Source organism: Notothenia rossii (assembly GCF_949606895.1).
Source record: "Notothenia rossii genome assembly, chromosome: 1".
Lineage (NCBI taxonomy): Eukaryota > Metazoa > Chordata > Actinopteri > Perciformes > Nototheniidae > Notothenia > Notothenia rossii.
Genome location: NC_136912.1, coordinates 12080707 through 12106137, shown reverse-complemented (window position 1 = coordinate 12106137; position 25431 = coordinate 12080707). Strand labels below are relative to the sequence as shown.

The following is a 25431-nucleotide window of genomic DNA, read 5'->3' as shown; positions in this document are numbered from 1 at the left end:
ACAGAGAAAACAACCAAACTTGATCATCTGCATTGCTTTTTTTTCCCACATTAAACGCTGTTTAGTATATCTCTCAAAAATATTTTTAACCAAGAATACATTCTGATATATTGAGATCCAGGCCCACTATTAATGTTGGATACTGTGCAGTGTGGTCCTTTGTATGACAGCCAACAAAGACCTTGTAAACATGACCGCGTCTTTGCTGTGATTAAATTACAAGGAGATGTTCTACTTTGTTTTTATATGTGCAACGTGTACTGTAGCAGTCATCTTGTAAAATTGCAACATAACATTAAATTCTGAAGGGCTATGAAGGATTAGGAAACTCCCGTATAGGATTTGGCGACTAATTGCTGCCATACTCAAAGCCAGGTTTGACTCAACTCGCTCCTGGGCAGGCACTAATTGGGCCACCCTTTTTGCAGTGCATTATGGGAGTCACTGATCCAGCGGTCTGTCTTTAACTGCCCTAAATTATGATTCCACCTCACTGAATCTCCACCCCATCAAATGACTGGAACATTGTGGTCAGCTCTCATAATTGGCCTGGGCTGGTATCTCATGTAAAATACTAATCAGATCACATGAGTGGTGGGAGTGTCTTCAAAGGGAGATGGGGTTTCACAGAATCTATTTGAGCGTGTGATTAGGTGGGTATAAAATGGGCCAGAATAACAGATCTCATTATACTGGACTCTATGCCCTATCCTGGCTTTTTTTTCTCCCTTCCTGAGTATTTCACTCGTCTGGACTTCCTGTGAATTTTAAAAAGGCATGTGTGCTTGTTGGTACTGTAATGCAAAGCAGAAAGGTCTGAAATGATGTTGTATCCTATTCTCCCGTGCTCTCCGAGGGCTCGTACAGTAAGAAATAAAAACGAGGCACAGACACAAAAGATGTGCTTCCACGGGTAAGAACTGTGTTTTCCCTCTGATTTAATAAAGATTTGAAATGCTATGAATAGAGTGTTTCAGACTTCTAATAAGTTGACTCTGACATTAAATCATTTGGAGGTTAAATTAGGAATTTATGTTTTGTAAATTGTGCTTTTTTACAATAAAAAAGGTCACTATCTAAAATAACAAGTGTGATTTGTGTTGGAATTTAACTGACAGACACATTTAACCAAATATTCTATTAATAAAAGAGAAGGATACACTTGTTAGAGGTTTGTATTTTTCTGCCCGTCAATTACAGTACAGAAACATTTCAATCAAAAAAATTCCGTTTCCTTTTTTTAAAATGCAGTTTCACAGGGTCTCATTATTTGAAAAATATCCACCTAGGTTCAACATGCGATTAAGTTTCAAAACAAAAAATAAAAATAAATAGTAATTTATTTTAACTGAGTTTGTCACCATTTGAATTTCTGCCTCATTCTGGATGATTAGGTATTAATGCGATTTAGCGTGAAGGAATGCATGGTTTCAGACCTAACTGGCATCGACTGCTTTAAGAGTAAACATCAATTCCAAATGCACATAATCATATTACCGGGCTAATCGGCGGCATAGATTTTCAGTCAAATCAAGACAAAAGAAAAAGGGTTTACCGGGCTAATCGGCGGCATAGATTTTCAGTCAAATCAAGACAAAAGAAAAAGGGTTGCATGCAAATAAAATGAAAGGCATTTTAACCACAGTGTACAGAGGGAATGTGAAGGACAGCTTGCTCTCGAGGTTTCAAGTGTTTGTGAAATTGTTCCTTTGTTTGAACCAATAAAGCCCAGCGTGTATTTATCTATTACAGTAACTTGTGTTGGAGAGGAATCCAGCAGCAGAGCCTCTGTGCTATTGCTTGATAATAACATCAGCGCTCTTAATTAAGGTCTGTTTCAGTGAGAAGCCCTCGCCCCTGTAAGCCCCCTCTTCAGAATAAGGATGATTCCCATTCATTTGGAGGATCTCTTAATGATCACTCCCACACTGGACCCAACCTCCGAATAATACCGTGCCTCAATCAGCATATTCCACAATCAATTCTGAATGGATTTCCTTTGCTGCTGATTACTTTAATAACTTCAACATATCTATTAGCAAATGGGCATGTGAATCTTTGTGATGATTATCATTTAGTTATGAAAGGGGAGGGGTGTAATTTAATTAAGAGTCCAATATTGCTTTACGCAATTATGGTGTGTGTTCCTTTTTATTATCTCAATTGTTGTTTCAATACATTCGAAAAAATGGGAGAAAAATTACTTGGATTTTATCGTCAGATTAAGTTGTTTTTGCTGCTTGGCGCACAAAGGAAAGACCAATATAATGTGCTGTGTGAACCGATCTCTAATTACATCAGTGGTGCTCCTCAGATTTGAGCTCTGCGAGGGCTCACACACTCCGGTGGGTACACACTCTTCTAATGAGTTCCGAGCACAGGATATAGACATATTTTACAAGGAGCTGAAACCTTGGAGGGAGGAATTCTTGGATATAATCCCACCCATCTTGGATTTGTTTAATGCTGCGAATACCTGGGTGACATATCGAGTGGAAAAGGGTTTTTAGTGCTCAAAACCACTGCTGTAGTATCTTTCCTCGAGCTTAAGACAATGGGCGTATTTAGATAATGACAAAATGTTGTTTTAAATTGTTCAGGTGGATGAAACTCTTTGATCAGTCACAAAATGTTTAATAAAAAAATGTCAGTTTAGATTTAGATTTTTTTTTTTTACCTTTATTTAACCAGGATAGGTCTAAAAATCTCTTTTTCAAGAGAGTCCTGGCCCAAGAATGGTAACAGCACAGTTTTACAGTTACAGACAATTAAAAAACACACAATCACAACACAGTCATACACCAAGTTTAGCCAAAGCATTTACAGACACAGCGGCCTGCTTCAAGGTCAGTTAAAGTTGCTTTGAGTGTGACATGAAGCTCGACTTAAAAATACTTATGTCTATTAAATACATCGTCTGCATACTGCATGATTCCATACTGTATGGTCATGATAGATCATAACATAATCAGTTTACTTAAATACAAATCTTTACAGTATAGGACAAACCTTTGGATAGCAGAAGGAATGAGGAGGCATAAATGTATTATTTTAAGAAATGTATTACTGTCTAAAAAATATACTATTTGTACTTAAAAAAGATCAACACCATTACATTTACCAACTTACAGGAAGTTACCGGGAACGATATTCATGCATCAACCGCTGCACATCCAAACAAACAAACAGAGTAGCCACATTAGTCATCCCAGCTGACAGAAGCAACTGGAGAGTATCATAAAATGTGCATTTGTCATGGCACATAGTGATTTGTCAGGAGACCATCATTCATAGTTCATAATGCTCTCCCTCTGCCTGCCTATCCACCAACGTTAATGTTGTTTAAATGCCCGACGGAGCTGCACTACACCAGATAGCATCCATCTCCACCAATCAGTCAATCAGTACCTGGAGAGCCCCAGAGAGCCTCTGGATTAGGCCAGTTAGGGTGCTCTCTAGTCTAGTTAGTGGATTAAGCCCCTCGCTCAAAAGGCTCAATAGAGCGAGCCACACACGAAAGGTAGCATAGCCGAAATGTAGTCTTTTCCTCTGTAACGTATTTGTGGCTTGTGGTCTCCAATGTGCTCTTAATTCCTCGGACAGATGTACTGTGGTTTGGTCCAGAGTTCAGCGAGTCTGTGTTGTGTTACACTTTGTCACAGGAAAGCTGTTGTGTTTGAAATGTAGCCGCTCTTGGACATAAATGTGTGGAATTCCAAACATTCTCCATAGTTCATGCAAATAAACCACAGACAACTCAAATATTCTTGTGTGACACCTTGAACCATATCCTCATTCCTGATGATTCTATTATATGAAATTACAATTGACACTGTCTGCTGCATTTATCTATAGCATTAATAATGTATCTCATTTTTGAAGACTCAGGAAGTTAACACAGTCCAACGATTAGTCCATCCAAATGAAATAAATACCAATTAGGATTATAACACTGCGATAAACTTATTGTCTGCTCTTCCCTTATAATGAGCTTTGTGGAGGATCCCAGGAGCAGAGGGTTTAAGATGGGACGATTTATTCTTTGGGGGAATCTCATGGGGTCATCGAAGGTACACCAGCTTTTTCCCCTGACGCAAACAAGCATTCAGAAATTAAAAACACTGCAAGGAAAAACAAGCAAACGCTGCAATTAAAGGCCAATTCCCCTCATATAAAGCAAAATAAAAACACTGTACAAATGGCAATAAACTGCGGATAATGACCTCAGGATGCCAAAGTAATATTTTCCCCCCCTTTTTAATTGTAGTTGTATTCGCCCTCACCGTTTCATGTTATGGGGTCGGGCTTTTTAAACTTTTCACAGCTGTGTGCAGGGGAAGGGGACAGCATCCTGAGGCGCTCTCAGGCCCTGGTGAGCGGAGTCATAGTGCCAGCTCCCAAGACTTGGATTCATTAGCCGCTTTAGCAGCGCAAACATTACCTTAAATGGTGAGGCCATGTGCTGGCAAGGACCCACTCTCGCCTTGTTTCAATTACATGGAATCAAACATTGCAGGTATGCTAGGCACAGGGCCTTTATTGAAAGAGGGAAGGGGAGGGAGAAAGTGGTTTACAAAGCCCTTGCCCTCCCTCGCCAGTGAAAGGCGGCCTTGTTTTTATTTGAAAACTATTGTAAAACAAAAGAAAGTGGTAGTTTGGCAAACAGTTGCGTTTTCAGTAACAATGTGATCTCTTTCCTTTTTTCCTTTACCAAAGCTGTGCTAACTATTATGTGCAGTTTTATAGTCAGGTTCCTTTGATTTTATGTGACTTGTCAGCCTTGTTAAAACGTCTGAAAAGATTAGAGTAGGATTATACGTGTCACTCCCCACATGTATGTGTTTCATTATGAACCTTGGACTGATCCTATATGCAGAGCAGCATTGGGGCTGTTTGCGTGGTTCTCGGGACTCCTGGAGTGCCCACAGCTGGTGCCAAAACGAGGCATTGAACCTTCCTGCCCCTTCACCACTAAACAGCTCTAATGTGCTCACACATCTACTACACGTCTTTACAGGTAATGAGGTCACTGCATTGGAAAGGGATCATGAACACATTTTTATAATGTGACCCAACTGGAGGGAATTAGATGGCATGGCAAGGCGCTCCGCTGAAAAACAAGAAACTTAAACTCACATAGAGGGTAAGGTGCAAAGCTTAGGAGTTTCATAAGATATAAAAATGGCAGCCAGGTTTATGATAAGGTGGTGAGACTGCTACAGTACAGCACATACAGTTAAAATGCTATGTGTTCTCGAAGCCAATCTAACGTAACAAATGATGTTGTTAGTCTAAAATGAGCAGAGGTAACTGACATGCCCTATGAAGCAAGATGAAATTAACAAAAAAATAAAGTTTAAGTGTAATACATTAACTTGGACTGTCTGTGGAATGAAATACTCCGTAGCTTGCCAAAGTCAAGAATACTCCCCGCTGCTCAAACATTACTCTCAATTTCCCTGCTGTGTAGGCCTGGGTCACCTTAATGTGCAGACCAAAAGAAGACTAAAACAAACTGTTTGAACTATTCATACACAGATGAGGAGTTTGCTGCTGGGTGAAACACTAAATTGCAACCAGCTAATATTTATTTATTTATTCATTTATTTAACAGGGACAGTGCACATTAATGAACATTTCTGTAAATGTGCCAGAGTTAACCAAGAGGCTATTTTTCATCTGTAGTCCCTGGACAGATTTTAAAAGTCAACCTAAAACACTAATACTCTCCAATCTATTAACAAAACGTTCAAAGGCGGAAAGAAGGACTGCAATGTGTGTATTTTTTAAGCAAACGCATATCAATTAGAGTGTAGAGTTAACCACTTTTATAAATCGCAGAGACATGAGCATTATCCGTTTTTATATCTGATTTGGTTGTCATTGGTATTTTCTTAAAAAAGAAAGAGTAAATAAAATGAATAAAAGCTATGACTTTTACAGAAATATTGTAGATTTTCCTTTTCTTTCTTCTATGTATTGAATTTAGACAAAGACAGAACATATACAGTCTGGCAGCAGTACTCAAGTTAAACACTTTCCCTGCAATGCAGCCGTATTCTGTCCTACGTTGTATTCAGACGTGTTAATTATCAGCGAGCAAAGCACGACGACGACACTGTTATAAAAGTTTATAGAGTGTCTTGTCAGCTCTTTAGCAACATCACTTATACCTCAGCGTGCCATCCAAAATCAATACAATATTTTTCTCCCAATAAATAATGTAGACCTGAAAAAGGTCCAAATGCACGCATCGACAGTTGGCTGCAATTAGGGGGCGGCGGCGGCAGCAGTAACTGATGACAGTCCCTCCCTCCCTCCGGCTCACACGCGATCAGCAGAAAATGAAGACGCAGAGACCACTTTGTCACCGGCTGAGGGTGGACCTGGAAATGACTCCTAATGGAAAAAGGGCTCCCTGAGCCGCCACTGCAACTGCTGCTCCAAGCACTTTCTCCGGGCCGATGGGCCAGCCCCAACCGGTTTCCAGCTCCCTTTATCTAAGCCTTTAATATTCTCTGGGCAGCCAGCAGCGACCGCAAGCTGAGGTCAGGAGGCATCGCTGGCTGGCTGGGTGTGTGTGTGTGTGTCTAGTCTACACATACGCTGTGTGTGTGCGCTGTTTGTGTGCTGTGAAGGTAGACGACAGCAGAAAATACTATCAATACTAGGCTACTATATGAGGTAAATTGATAAAAAAAGAAGATACCCTGGGATGTCAACACAAGCTACTGAAATTAAAAAAGTAGGAAAGAATCGCAGATTGATTCAAAATTAAACAAGAATAAAAGCCTGGCATGCTGCAGTCCCTGTGAGGCTGAGTTCATTAAAACAACAGAAAACCAAAAAAGACATGTTAACCAGGCTGTTCTTATATACTTACATGTATGGGATCATAAGGGAAAATGTTGTCGGAGGGAAATTAAAATGTTTCAATTAGAAGAGTTGAGTAAGCGTACATCTACATCCTAATGCCATAATAAGGGTGAACGCTTGATAACACTAACCTTCAATACTGAGTAAAACATTCCTGATGTGTGAATGTTAAATACCGCCACAACCCTGTCCCTATGATATTTATTGAGGATCAAATATGAACATTTTAGCTTTCAACCTTTCCTACCTCAATACCACCAAATCATAAACCTGGAGGGTTAAAGTTGCTATTTAACTACAGTTTGATCAAATCTACGTCGTTGGTATCCTGAGTGTGGAACATTGAAAAAATGTCTTCCTGGTAGTGCCACTTAAAACGCTCAAAATGAATAGTATCATCTTTTATGGACCATTAATGTTTTATATTTAAATGTAATCCATTAGGTCATTCATTCTGGACGGTTGAACCAACGCACCAAAACATTAACCAATAAACTGCCATACATGCCCATGCCACAAGTGCACAATAACAAACAAGGTACTGCTGGATGAAACTGCTCCTGCCACTTGGGATGCTGTGTAAACTTTAGTTTTCAAGGTATTTTATCTAACTCCTGTGTCTCCCAAGCATATAACTCTCAGAGGACTTTTTTTGTAGCTCTTCAATTACTTCAGAGAAATTCAGAGAGAGATAAAAGTAAGTACCAAAGCTGTCACAGATTACGAGACGTGCTGGTAGCAGCGTTCACGCCACGTTCTGGGACTAACTTTCTAAAACGGGGGGGGGAGGGCACAGATGGTAGAATAGAGCCTCCCTGTGTGTCACTGTGCTCTGTCCTGCAGGTGTCTCCAAGTGATGGAGAGGGCTCTGGAAAACATTTATATCTCAAATCCACTTTATCGACCGTGGCCCTGTCAGAGCGGAGCTAGCAGCGGTGGTAGGGGGGATTGGACGAGAGCGAGTGGCTCTTAGCACACACGCTGACACTGAAGGAGCCTCCAGCACTCGCTCTTTTGCTGTGAGTCTGGAACCTCTTTATGGTGATTGTTTTATCAGCGTTCCTGTGTGTCCCCCGGGAGGCTGGGGCCCGAGGAGGATGACCCTCATTTTCTGAAAGCAAAGTGTTCAGTATTGATCAGTAGGAATGAGCAGCCCGTGACATGGGTTAATTTACTGGACCTGGGAAGGTTCATTGTTTCCTGTCATTCCTGAACTCATCGTGCTGACCTTTACCGTCTTGTCCTGCCACGCACTGTGTGTGCACACATGGACACACACACATGACTCCACTGTTCACTACCTTACCACAGAAAGAAAAAAAGTGAGACTTACTCACCCAGCGACAGATAAAGACAAAAAAGAACTACCACTTCAACCAAAAACGATCTGTGAAAATGTTCGATATTCAATCAAAAGAACTCACAAATGTTCCCTTGAAAATGAATTTGGATGAAGACTGATGACATCACTAAACCACGCACTTGTATTATTATTTCCTGTTCAGAAATGTATTCCACTGATGATTCAATGAATATGTTATCTCTCATTAAAATCCAGCACTAACTAAATAGGGCTCAAAACCTGAGCATCTTTAAGACAAGATATTTAATCAATACTTAACTGATAACCTGTGCACAGAGTATTGAGAATGACAGGGGTCAAAGGTGAATGTCTGTGGGTGAAAAGGCCAGTTTAGTTACATCGAAAGGTCAAACCCTTAATGTGATGCTCGATTTCAAAACTTATTAGGGGCATGGCCTAACAGCCCGACTACAAAGTGGGGTTGTATCACTTTCCAAAATGCAAAGTAAACATAGACAATGGAACAAAAGAGGGAAGATTTCAAGTCAAGTGTAGGAGGGATGAAAAATGTTTGACTTCTTTTTAGAAACCCAGTCTAGTTTATATGTTTTTCATTCTTACCAGCCATTTTAGAATCAATAGAAAAATATATTTTGTTCATAGCTGAAACGATTGTAATAAGCTTATACTGTACAACTTAGACTGCTAATTATAATATATTAATTGGGAGCGGATTTAATTATTTTAAACACAAATACAAAATATTAACTGAATTCCTGCTTTTCCTTCAATTTTTCTTACATGATCGTACACTAAAAATCTTTTAATTATTCATCTCAATAAATTACATTTTGAGAAAAGGTTTGGATCGTCAGATCAATGATGAAAATAATCATTCATAATTGTCCAAATATTGTGAAATAAGTTGCATTTAATTTGTCACATTTACTCCTTTTACAAAACATCTTTCACAATTTGAAGCGGCACAGTGGAGAAAATGAAGATAATGGTAACAATGAGTTGAGAATAATAACTAATATATGCAAAGGAGACAAATACAAACAGCTTCAGCACAAAGGTAAAACTCAAGAGGCGTCTTTGATTTAAGATTTCCAGGCTTGCAATTGCCATGTTTGGTTAACATGGTGGTTAGCTTTATTTATTTTGCCCATTTTATGCAGGATTCACCCAGCTCAGGAAGATGAAGATGGGGAGGTAATAAATCCGTGAGGTGTCATCTCTCTCCCCTCCCCTTTGCCAGGCATCTGCGAGAGCTACGCCACTTCTGATTAGTGCCGCCTTTCCCTCCCAGAAAGCCAGCAGACAGGAACAAACTGATTACTGCCCATCTTCAGGGGATTGGAGACACCTAACAGGAGGATTACATTAACATATTAACGGACGCCTCTCACCTGCAGCCCTCCTAATATCACTTCCATGCTCTTTTCTTTTTTTGAGGAGGGGGTGTGGCGCATGTGTATTCGCCCTCTCTCCCAGGGTGCGCTATCTGTCATTGCTGATAGGTGAAGAGGAGAAGGGCTCCTTTGAAGTTTTTCGACATAAAAGGCGCAAATAAACGCAAACACATCCTTTCAGCTACTCACATGAAATTAGGACCTGCTGAAAACGGGGGTTGGAAGCTGGCCTCCGCAGCCACACCTAATCACTCTGACGGCAGCAAAGACTTCAGTCTCTGCTCCACTGGGAACATCGGAAATTAAGAATGAGAAGGGAAAGAGTGCTTTAATCTGCCTCAGCTACTTTTCCAGTGTTTTAAACAATGTTCTGCTGGAACAAAACAACAAACAACCAGCAGAAAAGAGAACGTTTCGCCGCCCTCTGAAATAAATATGAGGAAACTTTGAGTTGGTTGACAGAAGTGTGGATCAGGTTGACTGGCTGTGATATCTTCAGTCTTTGATATATTTTTTCGGGAGAGAAAAATCCAAGCATGATCCTACGAATCAATTACAAGGGTGGACGGGATGGTCCGTCCTATGAACCACCTCAGTGTACCGAGTAAACGCACAGACAGTGATAGTTATCAGAACTGTAAGTGTGAGGGAGCTCTTTTCACAACTAGACAAAATGAGCTAACTGCCAAAGGAGATAAGGGGATTTAGAGATTCAAAAGAATAGACATTTAAAAATTAATGGTGGAAAGGATTTGCCTTCCTACAACTCGTGAGCAGAACACAACTTATAAAGAGTAAAGGAGACAAATTGCTTTTTAGAATAAAGTGATGGTGAAAGGGAAAAAACAAGCTGTGAATATTTAATGGGCACCACAGCCTTCTTCACAAACAAATCAATATGGGGATAGTAAACATAAGGAGACTCATACTGTGGCACGCAGAGTGGGAGAGGAAGGAGGACAGGTGTCAGCGGGCCCAGCCACAGAGTTTAGGTTCATCTTGACATTTCTGAAGGTTAAAAGATTGTAACTGTCCATCTGCGTCAATCACTCGGCTCAAAGGTCACAGCTAGTCTATTTTTCATTAATTATACCCTCAGATGTCTTCGGGATGCACAGACACCTAACAATCCCAACTCCCTAAACAACGGCCGCTGAAAGGTTGTAAGAGAGGAATACATACATAAATGTATAATTCAACATTTACACTGAAGGCACGGTCACATTTGATTTCAGGCAATGATTTGTATTTGCTCTCTGCAATTAAAAATGACAGTGGTCAAATTCAACTGTATCTATATTATAAGAGGATCATTTCAAATAAATACTTAAAATGCCTTAGTCATCACTCTGAACTCTGCCATTCTGTCCCTTTCTTTGTGATTAGAAAAAGGGGAAGCAGGTGTTTTCATCCTGATGGTCATATTGTTTTGTTAATTGTAGTTGTAATAAAACAAGCTGATGAGTCAGTTGTATACTTCTGAATGAATACACATTTGAAGAGAGCCAAAGATATCTGCAAACTTTGACATGACGCTGGATCTATAACAATATCAACTGCCATCTACCAGAAGCCATTAGCCCATACAGCAGAACTATAAAACAAACAATGGTTTCAAAAATTCAATTATCAGGGGGGTCTAATGAACCGAATGCCTCCCAAGTAATCAGATGTAGGCATCAATACACTTGAATCAGATGCTCTCAGCGTTGTTATTGTACAACATAAATCTCAGGAGAAATGTTTTGAAGGCAAACAGATGTTTTTTTAACTCTTTAATTGAAATGTATATAGTTTTAGGTGTTTACTGACATTTGTTTAATGCCTAGAAAGGTATTAGTCGCAGTAAAAGGAAGACAAATGGCATGTATGGCTTCAATTAAAACCTTTCATTTTCTTTTGAATTTTAAGATAGTGACACACAACATCTGAGTGCTGTAAATGAACTGGGTTCTGACTTGAACTGGTAAAACTCAACACTTGTTTTTGTGTCTGTTTTCTGTGTTTGTTGCTGTGGCTTAAACCCAGAAATAACTGTTCATTACTATTTAGATTCATTTACCCACCAGCAGCTGGGGTTCACCTGTTTCTGTGTTATTCCTTGCGCCCTCTCGAACAAAACGTTTGGCTTCGATAATAGTTAAAAATCTTGTGCAAACAGTAGTTACATTTCCTGGATATTTACTGTTTTCATACGGCTACTGTAATTATGTTTGACTTTCATTTAGCTTATTGTGTGTCGGCCCTGTGAACAGGACTTTACAGTTTGCTTGTCCATTACTCTGCCTGTCACCTTTGACCTGCTCTGGAGCGCTAAATGCTTTTCTTGTCTTACCATGCGAAACAAGGCTGAAATAACAACGCTTCTCTTCCGCTCAGGGGGCATGTAAGAAAATGGCACACAACCTGAAGTGAACAATAGTGTGTGCACTCAGAGCACCTCTCAGAGCATTCCCCGAGCAGGATGCTCCACTGCTGTGACCGAGCCCTAAAGTGAGCGCTGGACTCTTCTGAGGCATGAAATAATAATAACATCCCACTTCCGTCTCCCTGCTACAGAGGAGGGGAGGAGAGTATATGAGGGCCTTCTATTGTCACCGCTCACTAGAGAGATACCAGTATCCCCGGGACTTTAATGGGAAAGACAATAGAGGGCTGGCCTAAAAAGGCTTCCCATTAAAATTTAATCAGAGACTTTTGTCTCACTATATGTGACGATGAGTGTGTGTGTGTGTGTGTGTGTGTGTGTGTGTGTGTGTGTGTGTGTGTGTGTGTGTGTGTGTGTGTGTGTGTGTGTGTGTGTGTGTGTGTGTGTGTGTGTGTGTGTGTGTGTGTGTGAGACTAAACGACTACAGGGACAGGTAGCAGCACTCACAGCCCATCTTTATCCCCTCTCGTGTTGTTTATTTCAAGTTCATCCCTCTCCTGTACCTTGGGAGAGTTATTTCTTTTTCTCCCAGGTGTGTCACTATCCTCCTTTAACCACCCAACCACATGGCAACTGCTGGAGAAAATGTTAAGGCCAAATTGGATTAACACCACGGTCTATGGTCTGGGCACTTAACAAACACAGATGCACTTAAGGGAGCCCACAGAATGATTTGTGACTGAACAAAGAACTGGAGAGATGGAGCCTGGGCATGACCACAGGCCGGGTGTAATATGTCATCTACCGGAAGAGCTATCAGCTCAGCCTACTGGAAAAGGAGGATCTCCCAAGTGCTGAAGGTAAATTATATAGTGTCAAGTGCTTCTCTCCTACTTTTGTGGCCGAGACAAAAACATGTTTTTTTTGTCATCAAATCACAATGCTTTCGTCTTGTTAGAGAGAACTTTCGTTGTGCAGTTTGTATACACTTCAGAGAGACTGTTTCTCGGAGATAATGTCCCAGAATTACTATTAAAGGCAGACTGAGATAACAACTTTTTTCATCCGAGCATTAAAAGTAACATTATTTCTGAATGTTGAATTTTTCAGACCCTTTTGAAATTTATACTAAAAAAATGTTTTTATTTAACTTATTAGTTATTAAGCATCATCCATTTACTTCAGGAGAAACTAGGTCAACGAATCAATAGTGGAGGTTAACTTATTAGTATGATTAATGTGTTGACTTACAGTAGGAAGGCCTGACCCCAATAAACCTTGAATACATTCTAACATTATGCATTATTATATGATTGTGTCCCACAGTTCATTATCATGTTTATGTTTAAGAAGGATGATTAGAAGAAACTCTATATTAACACCCGAGGGGTTAAAGGCTGAAAAAGAAAGTGCTGTAAGACACTAGCTGCTAATGTGAGTTGGTGGTTCATTAACTGAGATTCTGAACTCAAAAATGAGGTTTAATTCACATGCATGTACAGTTGCAAGAAAAAGTATGTGAACCCTTTGGAACTAACTGGATTTCTGCATAAATTGGTCATAAAATGTGTTCTGATCTTCATCTACGTCACAACAATAGACAAACACAGTCTGCTTAAGCTAAAACCACACAAACAATATGTTTTTATGTTTTTATTGAACACACCATGTAAACATTCACAGTGCAGGGTGGAAAAAGTATGTGAACCCTTGGATTTAATAAGTGGTTGACCCTCCTTTGGCAGCAATAACCTCAACCAAACGTTTCCTATAGTTGCATATCAGACCTGCACAACGGTCAGGAGGACTTTTGGACCATTCCTCTTTACAAAACTGTTTCAGTTCAGCAATATTCTTGGGATGTCTGGTGTGAACCGCTCTCTTGAGGTCATGCCACAGCATCTCAATTGGGTTGAGGTCAGGACTCTGACTGGGCCACTCCAGAAGGCCTATTTTCTTCTGTTGAAGCCATTCTGTTGTTGATTTACTTCTGTGCTTTGGGTCGTTGTCCTGTTACATCACCCATCTTCTGTTGAGCTTCAATTGGTGGACAGATGGCCTTAAGTTCTCCAGCAAAATGTCTTGATAAACTTGAGAATTCATTTTTCCGTCGATGATGGCAATCTGTCCAGGCCCTGAGGCAGCAAAGCAGCCCCAAACCATGATGCTCCCTCCACCATTCTTCACAGTTGGGATGAGGTTTTGATGTTGGTGTGCTGAGCCTTTTTTTCTCCACACAACTCAACTTTGGTTTCAGCTGTCAACAGAATATGAACATCCAGGTGCTCTTTTGCAAACTTCAACGTGCAGCAATGTTTTTTCTGGACAGCAGTGGCTTCCTCCATTTTATGACCAACTTATGCAGAAATCCAGGTCATTCCAAAGGGTTCACAGACTTTTTCTTGCAACTGTATGTATTTTAGCTAATGTAGAATGTGCTGCTTTTCACTATCTTTTTGCAACCGTTTCTTGTTCTTTATTCTCTCCATACTTTGGGAAAAAACAATAAATGCAGATACTACAAGGCCATATCAGTTGCATCTGGTGACATTTCATGGCGATGCAAAGCCATTGATTACCTCTCTATGGTTTGTAATTGTTTCTTCAAGGAACTGTGATCCAATGCGCAAGTGAAGTTCCACATATGGATTTCTTTCCAATTAAGGTTGGAATTATTCACATGAGGGCTCAGCCTTGACGGCCCGCAAACAATGACATAACATTGGAAAAACATTTTTGAACCAATCGATGAGAAACAACCAAATGATGTTGGCTGAATGATAAACAGCTCCACTCCCTGAACCTACACCATCAGGCTCTTAAGAGGTCTGATGTCAAGTGGAGAGAGAGACACACACACACACACACACACACACACACACACACACACACACACACACACACACACACACACACACACACACACACACACACACACACACACACACACACACACACACACACACACACACACACACACACACACACACACACACACACACACACACACACACACACACACACACACACACACACACACACACACAATGTATACATCACTTCGGGGACATTACATTGACTACATTGCATTTCCTGGAGACTTATCCTAACCCTAACCATATCCAACACAAACCTAACCCTAACCCTTACCCTAACCAAGTCTTCACCCTAAAATTAATGATTCCCCTCATGGGGACCTCCATTTTGTCCCCATAAGGCAGGTGAGTCCCCACACGTGACACACACACACACACACACACACACACACTCAAACAGGCCTGATCTTGTAGTCTCAGAGGCGGCTCGTTCTGCAAGGATTCTGCACCACCTGCAGATGGAGAATAAGCAGGTAGGGAGTCGAGACCTTCGGGGAACACTGTTCCAAAGGAATGGCTTTATGGAAATGAGGGTTAAAGGGAGCATCGTCCGCCCTCTGATAGGGAGCCTATGAAGCGCTGACACATGCCCCCCGCCACCCTCCTACATGAAACCATGTTATATGAGAGGGGGTCACCGTTCACCCTAATCACGGCCGTGACATGACATGCTGTAGGTTGCCCCTCAGTGTTAAATATTTATGTCAGCACAGCCGTATTGCCTTGATGGCTGTCAAGACTTTGACACATGCTCTCTCTCTCTTCTCTATCTCTCTCTGTTTCCATTAAAATTCATCAAAAACAGGAAAACAGCATAAAAACACAAAAACACAAAGGCCTAAGCTAAAGGTAGCAGCTTTCATGTGTTTATAACAGCAACTGGACGATAGAATTGACACCTTACTGTATATGCAAAGGCTTGCACTTTATTCAGGCGCTTCTTTGTTTCACTTACAACTCTGTGTATATATATATCCAAAGTACATTTCAGAGTGTCCAAAAGTAAATAGATGCCATATTCATGCAGACTCCTTGTACGTTTGTCTTCTAATTATTACTGTCCCCATGTAAAAACTACCATAAAATTAACTATGTATGCAAAACCATCAGATGGCGTTGTGTTCACGCTTGATTACCTCACATTCTTTAGCTAGCAGAGATTCACTCACATGACCCGATGTGAAAGGTTTGGGGGTGACTGCGATCACTGGAGACCGCGCTCTCCTCCTCTAGCCTCTGCCGGTTCCCCCATGATAGGTGTCAAAGATATTCTAATGAATGTCAGAGTACATTTCAGGGGGCCATGCTCCGTACAAACCACTGGAGTGGCCCATCTTATGGGGCTGCCAAACCCCCTCCACTCTAAGCTCCCACCACTCTCTTCATGTTCAAGAGGGTTAAGAAGATTAATCAATGTCAATGTCTTTTCCCTTTTGAAGCCAATAAGGTGCACACTGTCTGGCCATGCCCAACAGAACATCGCTTTGTTCCGTCGCACAGCCGCCCCTTCGCCGCCCTCACTGACCCCCCAGCAGTCCCACTTGTCAAAGTCAAGGGGGCGTTTGGCGTTTGGTAGAGACTGGCCTTCCGGATAGCACTCAGCTCCGCCCTGCTTGACCTATTCTCTGATATTTGACCACTCGGATGCAAGACACTTGCTCTTTCGAGCTGAAATGTCACTGGGGCATCTTGTCAGCTCACAGACACCTCGGCCTGACAAGCGATTTTACTTTGGTGTGCTACAAGGCAGAAAATACAGGGCCGTGGCCTTGACGCACACAAACTGTCAGCTAGCCAGCAGGGCTACTTGATACGGACTTACTGGCCAAGTGTAAAAAGAAAAAAACGTGTGACAGCGACATTATATCGATATCTGGAAATGATGGTGGCCATGCATTAGAAATGGTAGTCGTGTGTTCTCTGGGTGTAACAGCCCAAGTTAAGAGTGTAAACTGTTCAAGCCTAAATGATTATGAGTCAAATTAATTTGACGACAACAAACAAACAAGACATTTGACACATAGGTCAACTGATAACCTTTGACTTCCTCTGCACTTCTGCCTCCATTTATTTCTCCTCTCCTACCCATCCTCTCTTTTCTTGTCACTTAAACCCCCCCTCACCTTTCAGGTTTTTACTAAATCAGCATGTTCTTCAGTTAAATGAGGGAGAGCGCACTCCTCTCCCCTTCCTTTGACCGCCAGTGGCATTGCAGCATGAAAGAGAAGGATGGGGATTGGAAGTAGCAGTCACATCATTTCTGGTTTGCGCAACCTGCTCAAAGTTTGCAACTAAATGCTTGTCTTCAGTCGAGCTGACAGGGGAGAAGTGGGCGCTCAGTGAACCATGGCCGGGCTGCCATGAAATGACAGGAATCATTGGCATACATTTCAAACAGCCTCGCGCTATCCTATTAAAGTGCCACATCCCCACTTTAAAACCGACAAGAAGGAATCCGCTTTGATAGATAGAGACTAAAATGGCTTATTGATTTTCTCACCCTTTTTTCGTTGTTAGGAACTTTTCAAAATTAGACCCCAAACTTATCTCTTTTTTTTTTTAATTGCAATAGATTGAGAAAATAAGAGAAGTGGTCTCTTGTGACATCACAGCTTCTGTGTAATTGAATTTATTGAATTGCTTAAATTGTTATGTAATTAAGGAAATACCACAGCTCAGTATTACAACTACGGATTATTATGTATTTACAGCAAAATATATCAAATTAAAAGTTGGGCAGTATTATGAATTAACATAGTATAATTGATTATTAATAATAGTGGTTTGGTAAATTAACATTTAAAAAAACAAAACAATCAAACACAGGAGTCGTTAATCATGTTTTTTTTTGTCATGCCATAATATGTTATATCACAAAAGAAAAACGAGTTTTCAAGTATGCCATGAGTTGCAACAAAAATGAATTAAAAGAGAAACCAAGCAGCAAGGCCATCTGTCGAAGTTAGAATAACCCTTTGCAATATGTGGTTTTATCTCAAAATGAGCTTCATCATACATGTCAATGACTCACTTGACATTATTAACTTCTGTGAATACTGTTTGATGGTGACTCAAATATTCCATGCAGAGTCTTAATAGATTTTCTGAATGGTAAGCTGAATTTACTTTTTCAGGATGTTGAAGTATATATATATGTCTATTAATATCTGGGTTATTAAAGATGAATAGAATAAGGAGATGGCAATGAAAAAGTATTTCATCAGGTACTGTTCACTACTTGACTGCTTATTGCCTTTTAACTTGAACTGCTCGACTCCACTTCTTATAGTACATTTAACCCGATAGAGGAAGTAAGGAGACGTAATGGTCCTTTAAGCAGTTTACAAAGCTGTTAGTAGAGGAGTAGAGAGTCATGAAGTGAAATCAGACATTTGGACAATGGTAGAAATGTTTGAGGAATTAGATTTTAAAAGTGTATCTGATCGCATTAAGCTGATGCTCAGGTTTTAGGTGATACTCGTGAGGTTAGGACTGTAAGGTTAACCCGCCGGTTTATATGAAACACTCAGTAAGTGCTAAAGACCAATTAGAGGATTTCTCCACTGAAGCTTATCCCACTATTTTGTTTCACATTTTATTTGAAGGATCACTCTAACGTCTAACCTTTCAAATGCAGCTCAGTGAGATGTGTTACTTTTTAAATATTGTACTGCAGGATAATCAAATTAACATAATTATTTCAGAGCTGCCTGAGGCAAGTGGTCCATTCAGTGTCAAAGGGCTTGTGTCTGGCTGCTGGGGTGGATTCGATCTGTTGTATCCCAAACATCCTTATACTAAAGTCAACTCGTAAAAAATACATTACATTTTGACTAAATTGAAAATGTAGGAACGCTTTGGCACAGAGCATGTGGATTTAAACGTGGGGGCAGAGCTCCGAGTGTCTTTTATACGCTTCTGCACCGCTTGATACAAACACAAATCGAGAGGATTAGCCTAATCGGAGACTGTGGCCGGAAAAAGGTCCTAACAACCTTGTCAAATGCTTTGTGCCTTTCAGAATAGAGACCGTGTTCTGGCCCATCAGTTTCATAAGGCCTACATTATGGATCGTTGAGTATGTTGAGACACCCATAGCAGGGGATCCGCAGCCATGCTTGATTCCCACACTGCTCAGCACACGTATTACAGCCACGGACATAACATCGTGTAAAACACAATGATCCCGGGGCCGCGGCCATCGTCCTCTCATCTATCATTCAATCTTCTCTAATTAGGTTTTTTTTGTCATACTGAGAGAGGGGCACTGAGTAGCACTTCTGGAGGTGTGAATGGTACAAAAGAGAGGGTCTCATTTCCATCTGACAGTGTGATGGAGATTGAATGTGAGCTTTAGGAAGATAAATGGGCATCCCCGCAACCCTCCGACACTATCTGCAGCGCCGCTCTACAACCCTCCCCGGGGAATCGCTTAGCGCTGGAGATTTGGGGCCTCTCGCTAAGTTCTGCTTAGGTTTGTCAATAACTTGTCAGGTCCCCCCCTCATTGCCCTTAAATGAGTGAATACATTGAAGGAAAGGCGGAAATCAAACCAGCAAAAACGGGGATAGGGCTTAATATAGCGCATATTACTAATATTTAATTAGATTTGTGGAATCGCAGAACAAAGTGTTTGGCAGGTACGTTGCATAATAAAACACAACATTAATCACTCACTACATTAAATAGCAGTTTGAGTCACAGTTTTAAGTTTGTATTGTCAGTATTTATCCGACTACATTAAGAGGAAATGTAAATACTTTCAAAGGGTACAATTCTCTTGTAAAAATAAACAACTATGAGATGTTGTCATTGGCGATGTCTAAACAGATCTTTCTATTTAAATGTAATTATTATACAAAATCTTCCAAAAAGGATTCGAAACAACTAAACAAAACCATCTTGACATTTGTGCTTAATTGATCTCACTTAGTTCAAAGATGAACTGCACTAGGCACAAATCTTTTTTTCTAAATGTTTTTTAATTGAAATGTTTCCAAACAAGTAAACAACTACTTTCCTTTTCATAAGTCAACAGCTAATTATTATACTTTATTATCACTGCAATTTCTGATACCTTTGCAAAATCAAGTTAATTCTTTAACTTAAGAAAAAGGTATTATTTAACTTTTTCCTAAATAATCTTACTGTAATTTGTGACAAGAGTGTGGGCGGACACCAGAGAAGATTGGTGAATGTAATTGAGTGTGTGTGTGTGTGTGTGTGTGTGTGTGTGTGTGTGTGTGTGTGTGTGTGTGTGTGTGTGTGTGTGTGTGTGTGTGTGTGTGTGTGTGTGTGTGTGTGTGTGTGTGTGTGTGTGTGTGTGTGTGTGTGTGTGTGTGTGTAGGGAGGGGTGTGCCTCTCTCCCTAACAGCCCCAGCGGCCCTGCTTTAGGCCGGTGACAGGGCTCTGTCTCTCAGCCACACTTCACTGGGTCCCGCTGACACTCAACTGTCAAGCAGGCGAGCCCTCAACCACCGCCCTAACATGCTCTACAGCTTCACCCAATTAACTTGCTTTCACTTGACATCGCGGCAAAGAGCTTCATAATAGGTGGTCAAGGTGCAGTGTTTCTGCTTTCGCCCTTCTCTGACGACTAGCAGTGCGCATACACACACACACACTCAAGCGTTACCCCCACCATCCACCCCCCTCTACTACCTCTCAATGCTGTTGTGCCTCTGTAGGTCCAGCAGGCCTCTCTTGGCTGCCTCTGCCTGTTCACTGCACTGTGACAGCGGGAGAGCATTGATCCAGGAGAGGGGGGGTGCAGTGGGGTACAAACGGTCTTGCACGAAAACCTACGAACACTAATCCTACTGGACACAACTCAGTCTGCTCGCTATAGGATATACAACTACATATGCAGATATGCACAGCTGTTGGCCTGCATGAATGCTTGCAAACATGTGTTTACACGCGTCCATGCATGCTTTGCAGGATGGAGCATTTGTGTCATTGTGTATTCTAAAATGTGACATTGCAAGATAGATAGATAGATAGATAGATAGATAGATAGATAGATAGATAGATAGATAGATAGATAGATAGATAGATAGACAGATACAGTAGATAGATAGATAGATAGATAGATAGATAGATAGATAGATAGATAGATAGATGGACAGACAGACAGACAGACAGACAGACAGATACGATAGATACAGTAGATACAGTAGATAGATAGATAGATAGATGGATAGATGGATAGATGGATAGATAGATAGATAGATAGATAGATAGATAGATAGATAGATAGATAGATAGATAGATAGATACTTTATTCATCCAAAGTTGGGAAATTGTTTTGTCACAGCAGTATTTTGACAGTCAATGTACAAGAATGACAAAATGTCTTAAAAATGTAATAAAATTAAAATTGCAAATTAAAAACAAGTGTGTGTGTGTGTGTGTGTGTGTGTGTGTGTGTGTGTGTGTGTGTGTGTGTGTGTGTGTGTGTGTGTGTGTGTGTGTGTGTGTGTGTGTCTAGCATTGTATGGCTATCTCTCTTCTTTTATTGGACATTCACTAAGTTGGACACCAAGCCAGAATGCGCGAAAGTAAGGAAAGCGATTTGACCCCCGACTGCGTGTTTGGGGAAGAGGGCCTTGAAGCATGTCAGCTCCGCTCAGGCTCCACTTCCCCTCTGTGTCCTTCCTATTTTTTCCCTAGTGCCAGGCCCAAACTTTGAAAACATCCACCTTAATAGGACCTAGTCAGAGAGAGCTACTCTTCCGTCTATCAAACTGTGATCCGAGGTGTCAGCCCGGGCCGGCTTTGACAGAATGTCTCCAAACGAACAGTGCGATAGTGTTTCCCTCCCCAGCACTCGGCTGCTCTAGTGTAGCCCCTTGGCTGCCTGGCCTCTCCATCTCACTACACCACCTCTCCCCTAGTCCGCCTGCTTGATTTCACCTCATAGAACACCTTGCAACAGTGGGTTGACTGACAGCCACGAGACGGCCTAATTGTCTTCTTTTCCAATTTAGAGAACACCACAACGCTTCAATCTTATTTCCCTTTTTAAGGAGATTAACTCGTTCCTGAAGACGGAGGGAATATTGTTGTAATATGCTGCTAATCACTCTCTAATGAAAAAGCCTTATCAAACATGTGCTGCTGTTTTCAGTGATCAAAGCTTAAAGAGAACCCTGATTGAGCAGCCATTGTATGTTTCGAAATCAATTATGGAGTTGCTATAGAATCTAGTTGCCAAGTTTCATGCGCCTGCAGTGATTTGACCCAAAACAAATGCCTCAAGCCCCAAACTCCAATGTGTACAGAAAATAAATATTTGGCTTATATTCCCAAAACATAACAATCCCACTCGATCTATTCTTCACTCTGCCCAAAATAATACAATGCATTGCTGTCAGGCCCTATGGCATCCCAAATTTGAACAGCATCGATTGAGGATATTGACCATTCACCAGATGCAACTCCCCGTGTTTTAACAGTGTGCTGAAATTATATCTGCCCTTCCTATTAAACAATTGGCTCCCCAGTGGTCCCTATTAACTCATGATAAGTATAAACAAATATGAGAGGTTCAAATTAACATTAGTAACTATTAGACATGAATACATTTGTATCGCTTGCAATAACCAAAAGGATATTATTAAAATGTTAATGAAGATAACTATTCCATCCATTATCAACACCTTGTTTTTTACGGATTTTGTAATACTTAATGCTCCTGAATCTTTACATTTTCGATGCTGCACCTCTAGGCATCCTGCTCACTGTAGACAACCACTAAAACATGTGAGAAAAACAGTGAGAGCTGACTTTTACTGAGGCCTGTGTGTTGTTTGCTTTGGTGATCTGATTGTGCTTTTGAGTTCTAACTATTGATACAAAGTCCAGGCGGCAATAGAGTCTGCTTAAACCACCAGATTCTCTCTGATGACTTCCCCTGCTGAGGCTTTGTCCAATAAATTAAAAATAACACAGCCAGCTATGTGTAAATCAAAGCTTCTTTTGCACCCCACACCATTTTAGGTAAGGGAAAATAAAGAAAGAAACTGGAGAATAGATATGTGGTTTCATCCAGAGTTTGTTGGCACACCTGAGCTGCAGTGAAGTGCAGTTCCAAGTCTCCTATCCCAAACCAAATGCATCCCTTTGGCTGAAAGTGAAGTTTGTCATTCAAATTGTATGAATAAACTGTACCCTCTACTACTTGATGTTGTTTTTCTGTGTGTGTGTGTGTGTGTGTGTGTGTGTGTGTGTGTGTGTGTGTGTGTGTGTGTGTGTGTGTGTGTGTGTGTGTGTGTGTGTGTGTGTGTGTGTGTGTGTTTCTACATGTCTCCCACTCGGCTGTGCTTGTGTTAAGATGGCAACACTTGCCCCTCCAACCATCACTGAGTCAACAAACGAGTCCACACTGGGTTCTATTGGAGAAACTGCCAGTGGTTTCCCAAGTTCCTGCCAGAGCTCGTCCAGACACACACTTGCCTAGACACACACACTTGCCCAGACACACAAACACATACACACACACACACACACACACACACACACACACACACACACACACACACACACACACACACACACACACACACACACACACACACACACACACACACACACACACACACACACACACACACACACACACACACACACACACACACACACACACACACACACACACACACACACACACACACACACACACACACACACACACACACACACACACACACACACACACACTAAAGAACTGCTGGTCTCAAGGACACTCATGCGGTTTCACATCAAGTCGACAACCACCCAAACAGACCATTTTGGTCTTCCAGTTCACTTTGACATCAATATCCACAAAAAGAGCACTGGCACAACATTATCAACACTTAATCATTTCCTCTGAACTAAATGACTTATTTATGGTGCCGTGGAACCGGAGTCATTTTGGCGGGATGTCACAGTGTCTTTAGCAAAACACACAGACACAAACACAGACATTAATGTATTTAATGGCACATATTGGAGCTGCATAATGCAAGATGCTGACAGGCTTTGCATGTGAGTTTTGAGTGCCTTTGCCCTGTAGTTTTTCTCACATTCGAACACACAATGTGAGTAAACCTTGCCCATATGTTTATTAATAATAAAACTGGAACTTAGCGTAAATATTTCTGCATCGACCCTTCCAGTATTACGACCCGTTTTACGTTTTATGCTTCATATTCATGCCATGGCTGCTTCCTTTAGTGAATTTTCAATTCATATCAGGATAAGTGGTCTGTTCTCAGGAGTACCATTAGAATAAGATACGTATTTAGCTTCAAGGAAAAAGCCTTTGAAATGAAGCCCTCGCCGTTATAGTAGCAGGAGCAACATATCAGAGAGGGGAAGACTCATTATTTGTTGGAGCGGGATGTGGCTGAGACACTTTTAGGAAAGACGTTAAACAGCGACTATAAGTCTGCTATCTCAGAGTTTCCCAACAATCACATTGTTCAGGTCATCTATGCGTTAAACGTCCTTTTAGTCTGGCTGCATTCATTGTTTCCTCTCACTTCAAGACAAATATGAGCATCTATACAGCTAAATTCAACTTGTCTGTGACCCTGTTTTCAAGGAAGAAATAGCAGTCTGGAAAAGTATTAAGCAAGAGAGGGAGAAAGAAACAGAGGCTGACGGGTGTGAATGGGAAAAGAGGAGGAGGGGGCAGTATTTTAATGCCGGTTGTCACCACGTAATGTCCTCACTACGACAAAATGCTGAAGCAGAGAAACCGGAGAAGACTTTTAGAAAATCCCCCGGCTGCCTCCAACATATCTCAGGGATATTCCAAGAGCAAAACGTATAAATCTGGGTCTTTCCACATCCAAGTCCCTCTCCTGAACACACACACGTACAGACACACACACTGAGACAAAGTCCCTCATGGTCTATGACTGCAGATTGAATACACACTGCACACTACGTCTGAACCAGCCTTAGCTAGTTTATAGAAAGAATATAATAACATGCTTTCAGTACGGCATGGTGTTCGTCCCCTTTAAATTGTCCCGTTATCAAATTAAATTAGGAGTCTCATGTCATCTGTAGACTCAGCACCTCTCAGATATTCAGGAGGGGTAAATCTGGACTATTCCTGGTTTGTGTTGAACACAGATGAGGGGGCCAGAGAATCCCATGGCCGTTGTTTAGTGAGTTGTCTCCGCCGTTTTCCAGTTGCATTCCATAAGTCATGCCATGATTTGCTTTTCATTTACTTTCTCTTCCCACAGCTTACATTTTCTCTCCATCTCTCGTCTTGTTATGTGCATGTGGGGTGTGCACGGACTGTTTGTGAATGAATGCGGGCGGGTCTTCCTGGATTTATTTATTTGTTTCGGTCAACCACAAGCCGGCGAGCTGAGGGAGAACCGTCCTTTTGCGTAAACAGTCACAACGAGGGAGGGGAACTGGGAGAAGAGAGAGGAAAAGGGGGGTTAAAAAGAATTAGAGGAACAAAAGGAATACGGAGGTGTAGCATGTTTGAGAAAGACACTCTGCTGCGAGGCCTCGGGGCACAGCGACGGCATACGTGGCTTATTCCCCACCTGGAGCTTGTCGACAGGAATTTAATGTCGGCTC

At 41.2% G+C, this 25431-nt stretch overlaps 1 protein-coding gene across 3 annotated transcripts in view; it reads right to left on the bottom strand.

Moving 5' to 3' along the window:
* LOC307020777 (uncharacterized protein) overlaps positions 1-25431 on the bottom strand; it is a 230581-nt gene that overhangs the window by 177298 nt on the left and 27852 nt on the right. Inside the window, exon 5 of one of the 3 annotated variants that reach the window (XR_013802977.1) lies at positions 9169-9548. The exons of the other annotated variants lie outside the window; for them this stretch is intronic. The gene's annotated coding sequence lies outside the window, so the exon portion shown is untranslated. Of the gene's footprint in view, positions 1-9168; positions 9549-25431 lie in introns of those variants that run through there. 3 annotated transcript variants of the gene reach the window in all.